This window comes from Varanus komodoensis, unplaced genomic scaffold (assembly GCF_004798865.1).
Source record: "Varanus komodoensis strain SLA01 unplaced genomic scaffold, ASM479886v1 scaffold35, whole genome shotgun sequence".
NCBI lineage: Eukaryota > Metazoa > Chordata > Lepidosauria > Squamata > Varanidae > Varanus > Varanus komodoensis.
In genome coordinates, this window is record NW_025335856.1 from 2,304,140 (window position 1) to 2,319,607 (window position 15,468).

General features: G+C 34.7%; 1 protein-coding gene across 2 annotated transcripts in view; it reads right to left on the reverse strand.

Annotated features, from left to right (window-relative positions):
• Positions 1 to 15,468, reverse strand: part of ZCCHC7 (zinc finger CCHC-type containing 7) — a 146,534-nt gene that overhangs the window by 113,528 nt on the left and 17,538 nt on the right. The window lies entirely within an intron of this gene.

Below are 15,468 nucleotides of genomic sequence, written 5' to 3' on the forward strand. Positions count from 1 at the left end.
TGTTCTGGAATCTTGTAGCTGGTTTGTGCACCTCTTTCCAACCTGTTGTAGGTTTGTCTCTGCAGAGCTTTTCCTGGATGTTCTCATCAATAAAACTGCTGAGGTTCCTAACATAGAGGTCTCCCTGTGGATCTGAGTGTTCATTCTCACAGGCTGCAAAACCAGGATTCCCTGACACTTACATGCACTGAAATAAATGTCAGAACTTTCTGCACTGCTGTACATCAGTGCACAGCTGAATTCTAGAAGTATCCAAAGTATTTCTACAAACAAATCATCTATACTGCAGTTCCACTGTATGTGAAATATTATGTGTTGCAATAATTTTAAGAAGCGAATGGTTGTTTTTCAAATGTATGCAATCTACAACAAACAGGACCACCTTTGTCAAGAGGTAGTGGTCCCTGGTGACACAGCTTGGACAACAGTAGTGATTTTTACTAATTTTTACTAAAGTGAAGGATTTGGATTTTTGTTCTTACATGTTAAAATATCAGACCAGTGATAGGAAGTAACACCTAGCATAAGATGAGGGGCTTGCAATAAGTAGCAGACAAGCTATTGCCCCCATTCACAGCAGGACCCTGCTTCAATTAGATATTCCATATACACGTTCTCCATTCCTAAAAATGTACTGCAAAATCACGATTCCTCCAGTAATAAAAAGACTTTACTACATAAAAAATATTTTTGAAAACATTTTAAAATTTAAATTGGGTTTTTAAAATTTTCAATTACAGTAGATATCTTCCTTTCTTTAAGATGAGCTTGGTTTAAAATGAAATTTGGATGTGATATAAATAAAATATACAGTTACAATCTGTTAAACTGGGACATCTTCTAGCAAGTACAATGAATTCAACCCAGCTTCTTCTATAGGAAAGCACAAAGATCACCTGAGTCAAATCTAGAGAAGAGACAAATCACTTGAGCAGTGTAAGTATGACAGAATGGGAGAAATGCGTCATTAGGAAAAATGAGAAATATTTAGGCTTGTATCAACCAATCCCCATAAATATTTACTTGTTAAGTCAGCTTTTTTACTAACTACAAGCCTTTGCTTCTGGAAAGTATGTATGCCAATATCCGAAGAGTTACATAGGTTACTGCAAGGAGTATCTTAACTCTTTAAACAGCTCTGTCTTTCAACAGCTTACCCCTTATGAGTTAGCATGAATTGCTTTTGTCAAGAGTTTGCTACATGATTTATTGAGGGACTGAGCTCATGGAATTAGTTTCATTAATTTTTGCATCCTGGTTTAATCTTCAAATAACTTACTTGCTTAAGGACAAGCTACAATTAGATTCCTTATCACTCAACTCTCTCTTCCCCCAGCAAAACCCGATAATAAAACCAATGTAGTGGCTAGGGACATTTAGGCACTCCTGGTGTTCACTAATCTAAATACCCCTTCTTAAGCTGCTACTTGCTTCATGGGGAGAGGTGTAGATACCACCACTTATTTCATGTCTACACCCAACCCCCACTGGAATCAGCAGCTAGGGACTGAGAGGATCTGAATGAGGAAAACTAGCAAATGTGGGGGAAGGGACAACTACCCTTGCTGTTTCACATTCAAATTAGGAGATGGAGCCAGATCTCCCAGTATAACCTGCACTTCAGCCCTCAGTGGCCTTGTTTAAGTACAGAAGGTGCCTAAGAGAAAGTGATTTGTGCCAGAATTGCTCTCCACCTGCAATCATACTTTTAAATTATTAGAGCAAGTTTCTTTGGCTCAATGAATGAATGAATGAATGCATCCTATACAAACTGCAATAGCAGAAAGGCCTACCTTCCTTGCCTGCCCCAGCTAGTTGTAGGCCTCTTTTCTATCTCAGCTTGCACAGAATTGTGCCCTAAGGCTGCAATCCTTTGCATACATACCTGGGAATAAATCTCTTTAAACTTAATGGTGCTTACTTCTATACATAAGACTATACTGCTAAGAAAACAAGGTTGACTGAATAGGTTCAAACACCCTATGCTATCATGAACTAGTTACAAATTCTAAACTACTGAATTAAAATTGAAGTTCTAAAATATTAAAGCGATTACTTCCCTTTTCACAGAATTTGCTGCTGCTAAAAGCTTAGTGTTTACTATGAATGTTTTACAGCTTGGATACAATACCACCAAAGTACAAATACTGTGTTCACTATTTGATACAAAGAATTTATATTGTTACAAATTGTGTATCATCAAAATCAACATACTCAAGTAAAGTATGCCAAAGAAACTAAAATTAAAGATATCTAAGTATATGATCCTTATCAATACAGATTCATACAATGATTATAGTTTACAATATTTCTACTTCCTTTAGGCAGCCTTCAGGAAACAAGTTCTTAAGCAGGTTTGTGTTCTGTACCAGCAATTCAAATTTTTTTTAGATTCTTTAAGTACACACACTACTGATGTAGCAAATTTCTTGATTCACTACTATATATATCTACAAATGCAATTGAGTCCATTCATCAAATTCCTTCACTTCATGTCCTATCTGAAGAATGTGTCACAAAATGATGGAAATAAATAGAAAAAGAAAATAAATGGAGAAATATATAGATGAGACCACAACAGTAAAATACAGTCTGCCTGATCTCATATCACACTAGTGCCAAAGTTCAACACATATAACAACCAAGGGCACACCATGAACAAATACCAAAATACTACTTTTCTTCTTTTCCCACCTAATTGAAATTTCTGTGTAGTATTTTTCCTTATTCCATATAATAAAAATAATCTGCATTCCAAATGAAAAATGAGTGCCTGCTGCTTTTTAAAGGTTTATTTCTATACTTGACTGTGATGATGTGATGACTGTCATCATTCACACACACAGCCATTCTATCATCAAATCATTTGACCCCAATATATTAAAGTCTTCCCTGACCATGTTCTATTCCCACATATTTTGAAGAACTTCACCTTTCTATTATACAACTAAAATGTTATATAGAACTAGAACGAGGTTTGTAAGATTTAGCTACTCTTTTAAACTCACTATTTGGTTATGGAAATATATCTTCAAGGAAAAATGCTGTAGCCATATTCAAGAGAAGTGTACTATGATTAATATATGCAATATCAAACCGTATTATGCTGGCAGATTTATGCTTCAAATAGGCTATAGGACTATACTGACTGCTGTCCCAGTACCATTTTGTAGGCCATGCCTTTATGCAAACACTGGCAGACAGATATACCCACTCAAATATTTAGGTTTGGGAAGTAAATATTGATTTATTTCAGAAACTGATTTAATTATTTTCAGACTTATTCTGCACATTCATGCATCTAGAACTACAAGTCTGAGAAACTGTAAATAATATTTTGGCTTTCTAAATCATTATGAGCATACTATAGTTGTATCTTACTTGCAGGTAAGTAACTATCCACTTTTAAGATATTAAATTTAAGAAGCAGTTAAATTAGCCATTTAGGGACACTATTTTGAAGATGTTCTAGCTCCATGAACACATGTGGTAGAAAGTAATTTAACAATTGGCACATTTTGGATATGCAAAATAGTCCTTGCTTTTTCCTCTCTCAATCTGTTAAAAATAAGTAAGACAATTTATTGCCCATTGCTGCAGTCTCTATGAAACTTTTTTTTAATCTATATTTATTTATTTTATTTATTTAGAAAATTTCTATGCCGCCCCATTCGCCGAGCCTCGGGGCGGCTCACAAAACATCAATTAAAATATAATACACTATATTAGCAGCATACTTGTAGTAATTCTATTAGGTTTGCTTTCCAAGAGTTTTTGGCAGTATCACCTGTGACAGATCTGTCTTGTTCTTGGGAGGAAGGGGTGGCTAAGGACTGAAATGGTAATTCTACAGAAGTTCATGTTCTGTTACTGAGGCTTAGGTAAAATTTTCCAATGGAAAATTGAGGACTAAGGATAGTCTTGAAAACATAGAAACATTGGTTAAAACATTACACACAATGCATTTACTATTAATTCTGGAAGTATGTCCATAAAACCACCCTGAGTGCAAACATTATTTACTGGGAAATAGGTTCTACTGAATTCACTGGGCAAAGTGACATAGAATTGTACTTAGTCAAATTTTACACAAAGCTTCTGAAACTCTGCCCTGTATACAACAAATTATGGCAAAAACATTGTGCACTCTTGTAATTTTTACACGAAGAGAACCAAAATGTTTATATTAAAATAATTGTGACTTGCAAATAATTTCATTCCCCAAAGACTGCTTTAAAACCATTGTATTATTAGGCAGGAACCATGTTTAGTACACAAAGGAAATTCAAATGTAAGTATATTCAAATATTAAGTATGATTCAAAGATTAAAACATTATCTTAATTTACTATGCCTAGTTATGTATGTAAAACAGAAGGTAACAAAAGCTGCACTTTTCTGTAAATAATGCCATGCCTACTAAAACAGTTCAAGGTAGATGTAGCCTTAAAGTTATTTATTCCACCTCAATGTTCAATTAAGAAAATAAAAAAAATGTAGAATACAATTTGATTTGAAAATATATTACTTTTAACCAGTATTGAAAAACTATATATAATCTCTCAGACACATTCAATACAGATCATAACCTATATGTTTGTGTGCATGTATACTCTTTTCCTCCCATTTTCTTAAAAGCACAATGCTGCCTGCATAATAAAAACTGTGACCTGCTGTATCAGTTATTTAAACATGCATCTATTAACCATGAAATATATTAATCATAAGATTTTTAGAACTGAAAATATCAAAAATATTTTGCTTTTAATAGCGGGCTCTAAACTGTAAAACTAAATCAATGTTTTAGAAAGCTTGAGTAAACCATGTCCCAGAGTCCACAAAACCTTCTGTACTTCTATTAGGGCATTTTGGGGACAAAATTATTTTTGCTTCTGCATTCTAAGAACAGGGCAAAAGATAAAAACTTGAGGAAAAACTTTCATAAGTCACAAGGTTACTAGCTTAGAAGTAAAAGAAGAATCCAAACAGAGTAAAGATAGAACTCTAGAGTTGCTTCCATTCACTCAAACATAATCAGACATTAAAAAAATATTACAAGATGAATACTGGAAAAAATCATAATGAACCTCTCAGATGAGAAACTAATTGGTACTAAGTATACAATGGCTTACATTTAATCCTGTTAATAATCACACAAAAAAGAAATAAAAGACTCACTTTTCAGCCATCTCTCTGGACGACTGGGCTAAAATAACAGCATGACTAAATCTGACATTGACCCCTTGGCCCTGCTAGAAGTTTAAAGAATTCCTTTGAGTCTTCTGAGATCATTTCCTCCCACCACCACCCCCTGCTCAACAACTCAAAAAGAGTGGGCTAGTCCCATACATTTGACAGTCTTTTTGCAGAAAGATAGAATAAAGAATGGCTACACAGAAACTTTGTTCTAGTTGTTGTAGTGACCTAACACTAGATTTAAAACACACACATGAACTGGCAGTAACATTTCTTATTACAATATTTAATATAAAAATTTCCTTGACAGACTTCTTTGAGAGAAGAAGTCACTTCTACAGCAGGAAAAAAAACCTCTTTAAAGTCACAATAAGATCTGCTTAACAAGCAAAGCAAATTAAGCATCTATAATGAGGCATATATTTTAAAGGAGCAACATATTTAATATTTTAACTTAGCATGACAATCCATTTTCAGATCTGCTCATGCTGTTTCAGATTAATTTTAGAATTAAGGTTACAGTTTAACGCATAACAAATTCAGCAACCTTTTTTAAGTGCAACAGGAACAGAAAACTGTACACAGAAACAGTGAAGAAATTTACTTTTAAAAAGATTATGAAAGATGTTTAATAACCAAGGTATGCTGTGAAAAAACATTTGAATTTGACATCGTATTTTAAAGTTAAATATCTACATATTATATCACAATAGTTCCACCACTTCTAAAGGATGGATTAGTTTTGAAAATAAGATTGATTAATATAGTAATTGTGAAAAAACAGTAGTTCTAAGGGTTATATCTGATAGGTGGGTAATGTGTTTCCTTTTCCCTAATTCCCTACCCTGCAAACTTCTGTCACTTCAAAAACTCTGAAAGAGATGTGTCTGAGGGCTTGCATCATAAAGAATTTAACTCATAACGTTATACAAATTGGCAGCAATCCTCTTTACATGAGAATATTTTAAGAACTTGCATACTACAAATGTAAACTGATTTTTCTCTCTGCTTCAGTGAACTCCCTTGAATGTTGTTCCTCATATCCTATCATTGTCTTCCTGAACAGTGTACAGACCCTATCTAATCCTTTTAACTTTTTTCTTCTGTTAAGACAGAATTATAAATACATGTCAGACTAACACTGGATATTGGATAAATAAAATAATGACCACCAGGGCTACTTTACACAGCAAGTACTTTCTTTTTCATTGTGCATACTATCTAGCAGCATAATTTATTTGTCAAGAAACTGATTTTACTTTAATAGCCTAAAGGGCCCAACAGTACATACAAGAAAATGTATGCACATGATTATAAATACCTTTCATTCAAGATATGGCAAATGTCTACTTTGTACATTAAAGGACATGCACTACAACAAAATACTTCCCGATTATTGAATAGCTTCTTTTTACATGGAACAATTATGCACTGTGGCAGGTTGTAGCCAGTGCTGCACACACAGATGAGAGGAAGAAAGATGGGCTGCTTTCATCCAATAGCCCAAGGCGGAAACTGTGCTTCAGTCACTGGATGTATGCCCCCAAGGATACATCAAGTCCAGGACCACTGTGTCTGTCTTCCGGGGGCTGGATATAGCAAAGGTGTCTTCCTCAGCACCTCCTTTGCACATTCAGGGAAGGAAAAGGATGTTCCATGCAGGGAAGCCATTTTGTCTCCATGGCTTTCTGTTGTCATAATTTTATACTAACATTGCCATAAAGCTAACTGAGAGGATCATGATAACATTGATGTTATAAGGTTTGTGGCATATTTACCACACTGTCGTTTCATATATTTTTACTGGTTTGGAACTGCATATGCAAATAAAGGCCAGGATCAGCAATGATTAAGCTATTTTGGAAAAGCCATTTATCAGAACTTTTATTTATCAATTTTTCAATAATACAATTACACCATGTGCATTTGTATGTAAGTGACCTGCATTAAAATTCACTAATATCAAATACTATAAATGAAGTAGCTGGGAAAGCTGAAATATATTTTGATTAAAGCCCAAACTCTGTAGTCATGGCTTTGAGAATAAGCACAAGTGTTTGGGTTACATTACCTTGTATATTCTTAATAGTTTGATTCTTTTAAAAAATGTTTAAATGGTAAAGTGGCAGAACCAAATAAGTATTAATTTGCAAGTAACAGCAAAATTGTATGAGTGGAATTATCAAGTACCCATCTAGGACTTTACAACTCTGGCAGGAGATTGGAGGATGGGAAGAGTTCAGTATTTATACCAGACAACTAAACAAACCCACTGCATTTATCTCATATATAACAGTGATCTTTTTATAAGTTACCAGTACAGAAATCATAGCTTTAGCAATTTGACCATGACTTAATTTGAAATTGAGTCCTGTTTATTACTTAATGTCAAATGTGTTGACTTCGGATGCAAGGATGTATCTTCTAAAAGCATATTTGAACTGTAACCATTTGCCTCATGGTAATTAGCAACAACATGTATTAAATGTTAGCATTGGAGAGAACTTCTTGACCATCAGTACTAATTAAACAAGAAAATTACAATGTGCCTATTGCAAAGCCATTTTATTTAGGTGAGTATTTGATAATCAAGTCTAAGCAAGTATGATTTACTTTCAGTCGTGTCTGCATTACAAACATCTACTGCAGCTTTTACCCAACAAAAACTACCAAAATAGAAACGTGTGCATTTTTTCTGCCCTTTTACTGATAGGAATATTGTCATAAATTTACTGTGGTGGGGCAGCCATTGCACTGTAGACCACAGTGCATAGGGCTTTTCAAATGTAAACCTAATAATGCAGCATTAGGCCAACCAAGGTTTTAACTACATATATTCATTTTTAATATGTTCAAGAGATCAATATGCTTTTAAACGTATTCTTAACATTAAGTAATCGGTATTACTTTTTAACGTATTCTTTTCATTTGGAATAATATTCCTATTTTCATATTTAATGCTTTTGGTAGAGTTAGATATCTCACTTTTCTTTTGCCAGTGGGATGACAATGGACAAAACATCAAATTAGAACACCCTAACTTCCTACAAATGTAATTTTCTCTTCTCATACTGTCTTTTGTCAGCTGTTAAATTCTGCTGCGCTGGTGCCACAGGAATAGTTGAGAACATCTGCACTTTTAATTCTTATAAAATTTCATGCAAAAAGACAAATTAGTTTTCCCACCCACCCTCATATCACAAATGACAACACAAAGCGCCTTCCTAACCTGTAAGAGATTTCAATAGATGGGGATAAGGAAGAAAGATCAAACTGATGAGAAAAGTAGAAAAATTCCCCTCTTAACAATCAACAAAATGGCAAAAAAAGAAAAAAGTGAAAAAGACACCCAGAATATATGACCATGTAAGCATGGGCACTCTTGCAGAAAACCTAGTCTGCAACCCAAAGCCATGGGAAATTTAAATTAGTTAAAGCCAAGTCCACAATAGGCAGAGAAATCTGCACAGATAAAAGGGACTGCGAAGACTGCAGGTATACTTAGTGTAGATCACCAGAGATTTCCACACGAACTTTATTAGTTTTATTAATTTTTTTAAAATAATCAAGAGATTCAAGTGTATCCACATTACACCGTCAAAAAGATTAACTTTTTTCCTTTAATCAAATATCCATATGCATGTGCTGTTCCTAGCAAAGGGTAGGTGGATTCCCATTGCTTATTACAGCTCCAGGGTGCATACTGTTATAATAATGCATGCACTAAAACAGCTTCCTATGTTTAAATACTGTTAATGTGCATATAAACAAAAGCACAATTTGGGGGAGTTAAAAAAATAAAGCACCAGGTTTAACTTGGTTCATTCTTCTCCATGAAAAGCATAACATATTACGGAATACCAAACTTAACAATTCAATGGCACTGCAGTATATGGACCTAAATCATACTTATATCATGACACCAACATAAACTCTAAATTTAATTTGGTGTGGATTGACTAACTTAATTTATCCCTCTGGAAATCCTTACTTCATTTACTTACCCTCTTTATATGTATGTTAACACAGGCAAATCAAGATTTCCTCATGAAGCTCTGTGTTGTGAAATGGGAACATTCCATTTTCAAGATTTGTCAAACCCAATAATAAAAGCTAATCCTTGAAAATAAGAAACATTTGATAACTTGTATACCCTAAAACACAAGGTTACACTATTATTAGAACACCTTGACAGGAATGAAGTAAAACTTTTTAAAATGGTGGGCTGGTTACATGAAATTTCATCACACACATTGAGGTACTAATATGGATAACACTGTCTACTTAAATCTTGATCAGCATACTTTTATTCATAAATAGAGTATCATTTTCTTTACACATTAACCTGCAAAGTACAGCTTTTCTTCAAGATGAACAGCCAAGTCTGTAATTTATCACACAAGGCACAATCAGGCCTAAAGGTCTCTTCCATATTAAAAAATTGTTTACATTTTTTGAAAAATGGACACACGAGAGTTTAGGTTTCAGATAAGATTTATTTTCAACCTTGCTCTGGATAGTAATGCTCTGTAAAAGATAAAAATGTGTTGTGGAAGAGATCAGACTCTCACTAGCCTAATAAACATTAAATGAATAATAAATAAAATGAAAATGTGAAGCTTTGACAGTATTACCAGAAACAATTGGCCGTTTTTTCCTAATTATGCTGTGGTTTTTAAATAGATCAGCTAGAATTCTATTCCAAGGCTAATGCTTTAGTCAGCCAATTCTACGATCATTTTTTTTCTTTTAGTGGTTTTAGTCATGTGAATATTTAACAGGACTTTCTGTATAAACACAAAATAAATACATAAATTTAGCCTAATTTTTATTCAAACAGGCTGAAATCTTTAAAGACACCTCTCCTATTAAAAGACATTTTCAGAAGTCTCAAGATATAGAAAAGAAGCATTTATATGTATATTTCCTACTTCATCAACAGGATGAATTATCTCCAGTGTATTCAAACTAATATTAAGGAAATATTCTATTCTAGATGTACCTGGATTTTTCAGAGAGCATGTGAAGACTGTCAAAGATCAGACACAAACAAACAAATAGATCACCATAAGAAATAGATTTTTTTTCTTTTATTGAAAAGCTATTTCCCTGATATGTGAAATTTCAGTTTACAGCTTTTGTTTTGACTGGTAAGAAGGTTTATTTAAAATACATTCAATGGAAGACTAAATTGTACACGCACTAGATTTTACGAGAATTTCTGCAATTTCTGTCCTGTTCCCAATATTTGCATATTTAAGTGGTTAATTACTGCTTTCAAAATTTCATCTAGAGTTCTGATGTTAACCTCATTAATTAATTAGGTGAATCTTTATAAAATCTAAATTTTGTCTGCCTGGCTAAAAACTCACTGTATGTTAAATGTTGCAAGTTCACTCCATTAAATTTACCATAGCATATTTATTAATAGTTATCTAGTTTAAAAATAGCTTTTAGCGGAGCTTATTTTCCTCAGTTAAAACAATAATTAAAGGCTTCATAAATAGTGCTATGAGCAGAAGCTGCTATCATTAGCTAAAAAGCAAATTGCTCCAAAACCCAGCATACAGTTCTTTAAAGTAATTCCATAAAAATATTCCTCCTTGATTTTCTAAACCAGAATGAAAATCTCTGGAACAGGTTACATGACCAGTCATACCCACACAAATTCATGACAAAAAGGGAAAGCAGCATTTGTACACATGATCCAAAATAAATATTCTTAGTAATTCTGACTTTTTTGGTTTCTCTCTCAAAAGAAAAGTTTTTAAAAGTACGATAGCAGACTCAAAGAAAAGGTTTCAGTTAAGTAAAATATTGCTCTGCAAACATTATACTTCATGGTTTACTTATCACTTCTGGAACAATACTGGCACTGGATAGGAATAATAACTGGCAGTTTTACAAATTAGCAGGTAGATGTCAGCAATACTGGGTCAAATACTGTGGGGATAGCCAGAAGTGGCTCACCATGGGAAGGACATGTAAACTAGACGAAATATCTAAATATGGCCTCTATTTCCAAAATTATTATTAAAATGCCAGCCAAAGCTTCCATGAAGGTTATAAAGCTTTTAATGAGGTTTTCAGTCTGCTGAGCAATTGCTCCAAAATACATTGCAATTTGATACTGTTTACAAAATGCAGAGACATCCAGAGTATATTACTTTATAATATCTGTTATTAGCAATGATCCTTTTATACACTTATCTATATTTTTAAGTCACCCATTATATTAAATAAAAGCTTCTATCAGAAGAATCTTATTTTCTGTTGGATATGGGCTCCAGAAACATTGTAAGCATTCATCCTTAAATACTGACAAGAAATAATAGCATTACAGGAACAATAATATTATTTTAAAACAGGAAAAGCTGAAGTGACATTCAGCCTTGTGGCAGACAGCCCTTAGTGTTGGGCTTACCTAAAAGTGAAATGCATGCAGACTTGTCTAGAAAATATGTCAAAAATGATGCAAACATTTCCTGTCAGACAAGGTTATCCATCCCATTTTTATTTACCAGAAATCTATAACTTCCTCTTGTAGCTTATTTATAGAACAATATAATATTGGCACTGGCTGTGATTAGACATAAAAATAAATCATTGTCTATCATGATGGGAATAAGCCTAGGTAAGTCTTGGGATCAGATACACACCCTTCCTTCACTGGGGCAAACACAAGAGATTGAACAGTTTCAGCTTCAGTTGTTAATTAAGCACAGCAGTTTTTTGGGCCTAACTCAACAAATGCCTTGTCTAGCACTCTAGAAGTCATTTCAGAAGCCAGACTTTGGGTCATCTTTGGTTTATATATAAACATCGCCAAGTATCCTCAACCAAGACACAAAATCCTATCACTTGCTTGGTACCCTGAGGAGTTCAGAGTAATGAAATGATCAGGCCAGCAATCAGAGAAGGGATGGCTCACATACTCATTGTGAGCATGACTAAGCAAAGGTAAAACCCATCTTCAGGCTTATTCCATGACAGTAATGACAACAACAACCCTTAACTCTTTATCACAACTATGAGTGCATCTGCACAATGAAGGTAAATGAAGCTGTTTCAGGTGGTAAAAAATCCTCCTCCACATAAATTCAGTAGATTTGTTGCTAGAGCCCTCAATAGCCCACTGTGATGAATATGCTATGAATTCTGGAGGTGAAATTGCTCGTTTTCACACTGAGTTAGATGCCATGATTTTAACAAGAACAAAGTCCAATGTAGCTACTGTCATGTCATGACAGATACTTTTCAGCTTGTTTCAACCAGAAGAAATGGATAGGCTACTTGAAAGTATGAGAACCAACACCAGTTGTCTACAATCCTGCCCACCCTTGCTATTTAAAAGAGTAGAGTTGAAGACTTGAATTTTAGAGGTTAAATTCTTTTAGAGGGAGGGCTGTGGTCCCCACTGAGCCTATGAAAGCAGTAGTGAATGAAACTGACTGAACCTTTGAACAGAGACCTCAGGCAACTACTATCTAGCCTGAAGCCTTTCCTTCTTAAGTGAAAACTCAGGGACAGTGGGGAAATCAATTCTAGGTAGTTTCAAAGAAAACAACTCTTCTGATATGAGATTGAAAATTGCCAAAGTTACCCTACCAAACAACATCCACTACAAACTGAATACTGGGAGTGTAACTCTCTTGAGTCTTCTGGGCTTTCTAGGACACTATCAACTATAGCATCCTTCTGCACTGTCTCTTTAACCTGGGCTCAGGAGGTATGCTATTACAGTGCTTTCTTGATGGTCACTGCTATTACTTAGTGCTGGGTGATTTCTGTTCCACCTCACAGCCTTTGTCTTGTAGGATGTCACAGGGCTCTATTTTATAGTTGTTATATTCTTTAATATCCATGTAATGCTGCTAGGAGAAGTCATCCAGAATTCTGGGCTTTCATATCACTAGTATGCAAATTGTACACACCTCTACTTTTGGTTTTCCATTTAAGAATCCAGAAGAGGCAGTGGAATTCTTAAATGAGTATACAGCTGAGGACAGATGGAAGGGGCGATAATGGAATATAATTCTGGAGAGACTGAGATTCTGTAGGCTGGGTCATGTATCCCAAATCTGTAACCCAACCCCTGGGAACCCTATTTTTTACTCAGTTAAGAAATACAGTGGTCATTTCTTAGATCGTTATCTAATTTTATGGAGCACACTTTTAGAAATGCAAAGTGTTCAGTCCTGCAATAGTGAACACCAAACACTGTTTTCTTGTTTACACAAAAAAACCCTAACTCAACTCTTCATTAATGTTTTACTTCTAAAGGATTCAGAATATCTCAAAAGCATACAGATGTTGCACATGTACCAAGTCTCAGAGGACCTTTGACTATTAATAAGCCCGGTATACCTGTCAGACAACCTACTAAAGTCAAGGACACCTACTCCAATCATATATGCTGTCTTGTCAGTGATGTGGTGTATAGGATGAAGCCATAAAATTCTCACTAGAGAAATATTTGGGTATTACTCAAATACTACTACCCGTTAGGGCAAAGTTTTCTTTGAGAAACGGATAGGAAATACCTTAACCTTCTCCTTCACAAATTATTTTAAATATTTAAAAATCATCATAAAACCTAATCATTTGGATCAAAATGTCATGTTCCACTCAAACAACAAGGAGTATCACCATTTTTAGGCAATTCCTCCTCCTTGCTGTACCCCTGTACTACATGCCATTGCCTTTCAGAGTGTGCCAGAATCCAAATACTGTATTATCAGGGGGTAGGAGGCTACATAAAGAAGGAAAAGGGGAAAGGTTCTCCTCATAGGAGAGAGGTAAAATACAACCAAATAATTATTTAAAAATGTATTTGCTAAACACAAATCATATGGCATACAATGTTCCACTCTCATCATGAGTTATTCCTAGGCATTTTCTGAAGCCAAACTGGGGATTTAGAATAACAGTAGGTGTTAGAAGCTAACACAAGCCTGTATCTCAGAGATAATACAGCCTATAAAACATCAACTGTTGGTTTAAAGTACTACAACTACATTCCAGGAGGCAATGCTTATTCTTAGTGACTGACAAAGAGCATTAATGAATGTGCAACAACACACAAGCAAAACAGGGCATATAATCCTTTTTCAACCACTAAGACATCATTGTAACAACATTATCAATACAAGATTCTACTCTGAATGTGCTGCTAAGTATAAGCATGCCTACCTCATCTCTTCTGCCTTTCCTACCTGGGAACTTACTTTTAAAAGTAACCGAATTTACATTCTAACGATCTGGTAACCATGACAGAAGTTGCTGAACAGCTTCATACACTGAATACCAGCAGTGCATTTTCACTGAAACTACAATGCTGACAGGTAACAAATGCCCTTTTGTGGAAGTCTTATAGCCATTTATACCAGGAAGGCAGGTGTAAATGTATTTTCTTGCCATGTGAAGGTGCTGGGCCAAACTCGTATTTGCCATGAAGTAGTACATGAAAAGGCCTTTGTATACCACTAGCTGATAAATCTTACAACTGTGTCATGGCTCAATTACCTTTAATGGGATTTCTATTTCCTTCTCCTATTACACCTATTGACCTGTCTTTAGACATAATGATAAACTATAGTTTATCATTACAGAAACAAGCCTCACAAGCCTTGCATTTGGGCACTGCCATTCTTACCTTTCTTTTTCCAGCAGTGCCACAGGGTGATTGGAAGCTTTTTCTTCAACTTCCTTCAAATCCAAACAGTGGCTAATCTTGACTATACTTTTTGGAAACAAGCCCAATTCATGAACAAAATTTCTAAGTCACCATGTTTCAGTAAACCATAGTTGAAATTAACCAAAGTTTGTCCAGGTTCAGGCATAACAGCAAATTGCGGTTAGTCAAAACAGAAATGAAAGTTTCCAATTCCTTCCTCATGACCACACCAGAGAACAGAGTTTGAGACATTCCAAGACTCACCTAGCTTGGAATCCCTTGCAGGTTAGTCATTACGGCAAGATGAAGATAATTGTCAAAGCCCATTCTGTCTCACTAATCTGCTTATTGCAGACCAGTAATGGCTACAGTTGAATTATGTACTTTCCTGAAGTTAAGGAATACAATAGCTCTCATAAACATGTATGGAATCACTGTATGAATATTCCTCTATTATTCAACAACACATAATGCCATGTTTTATAAAGGTACCACATAAACCACAAACACTGTATAGCAATAGTTCCACATCTCATTTTTCTTTTTTAGAAATATTAGTAGCTTTTTGTTTCCACTACAACAGCTGACTCTTCTTCA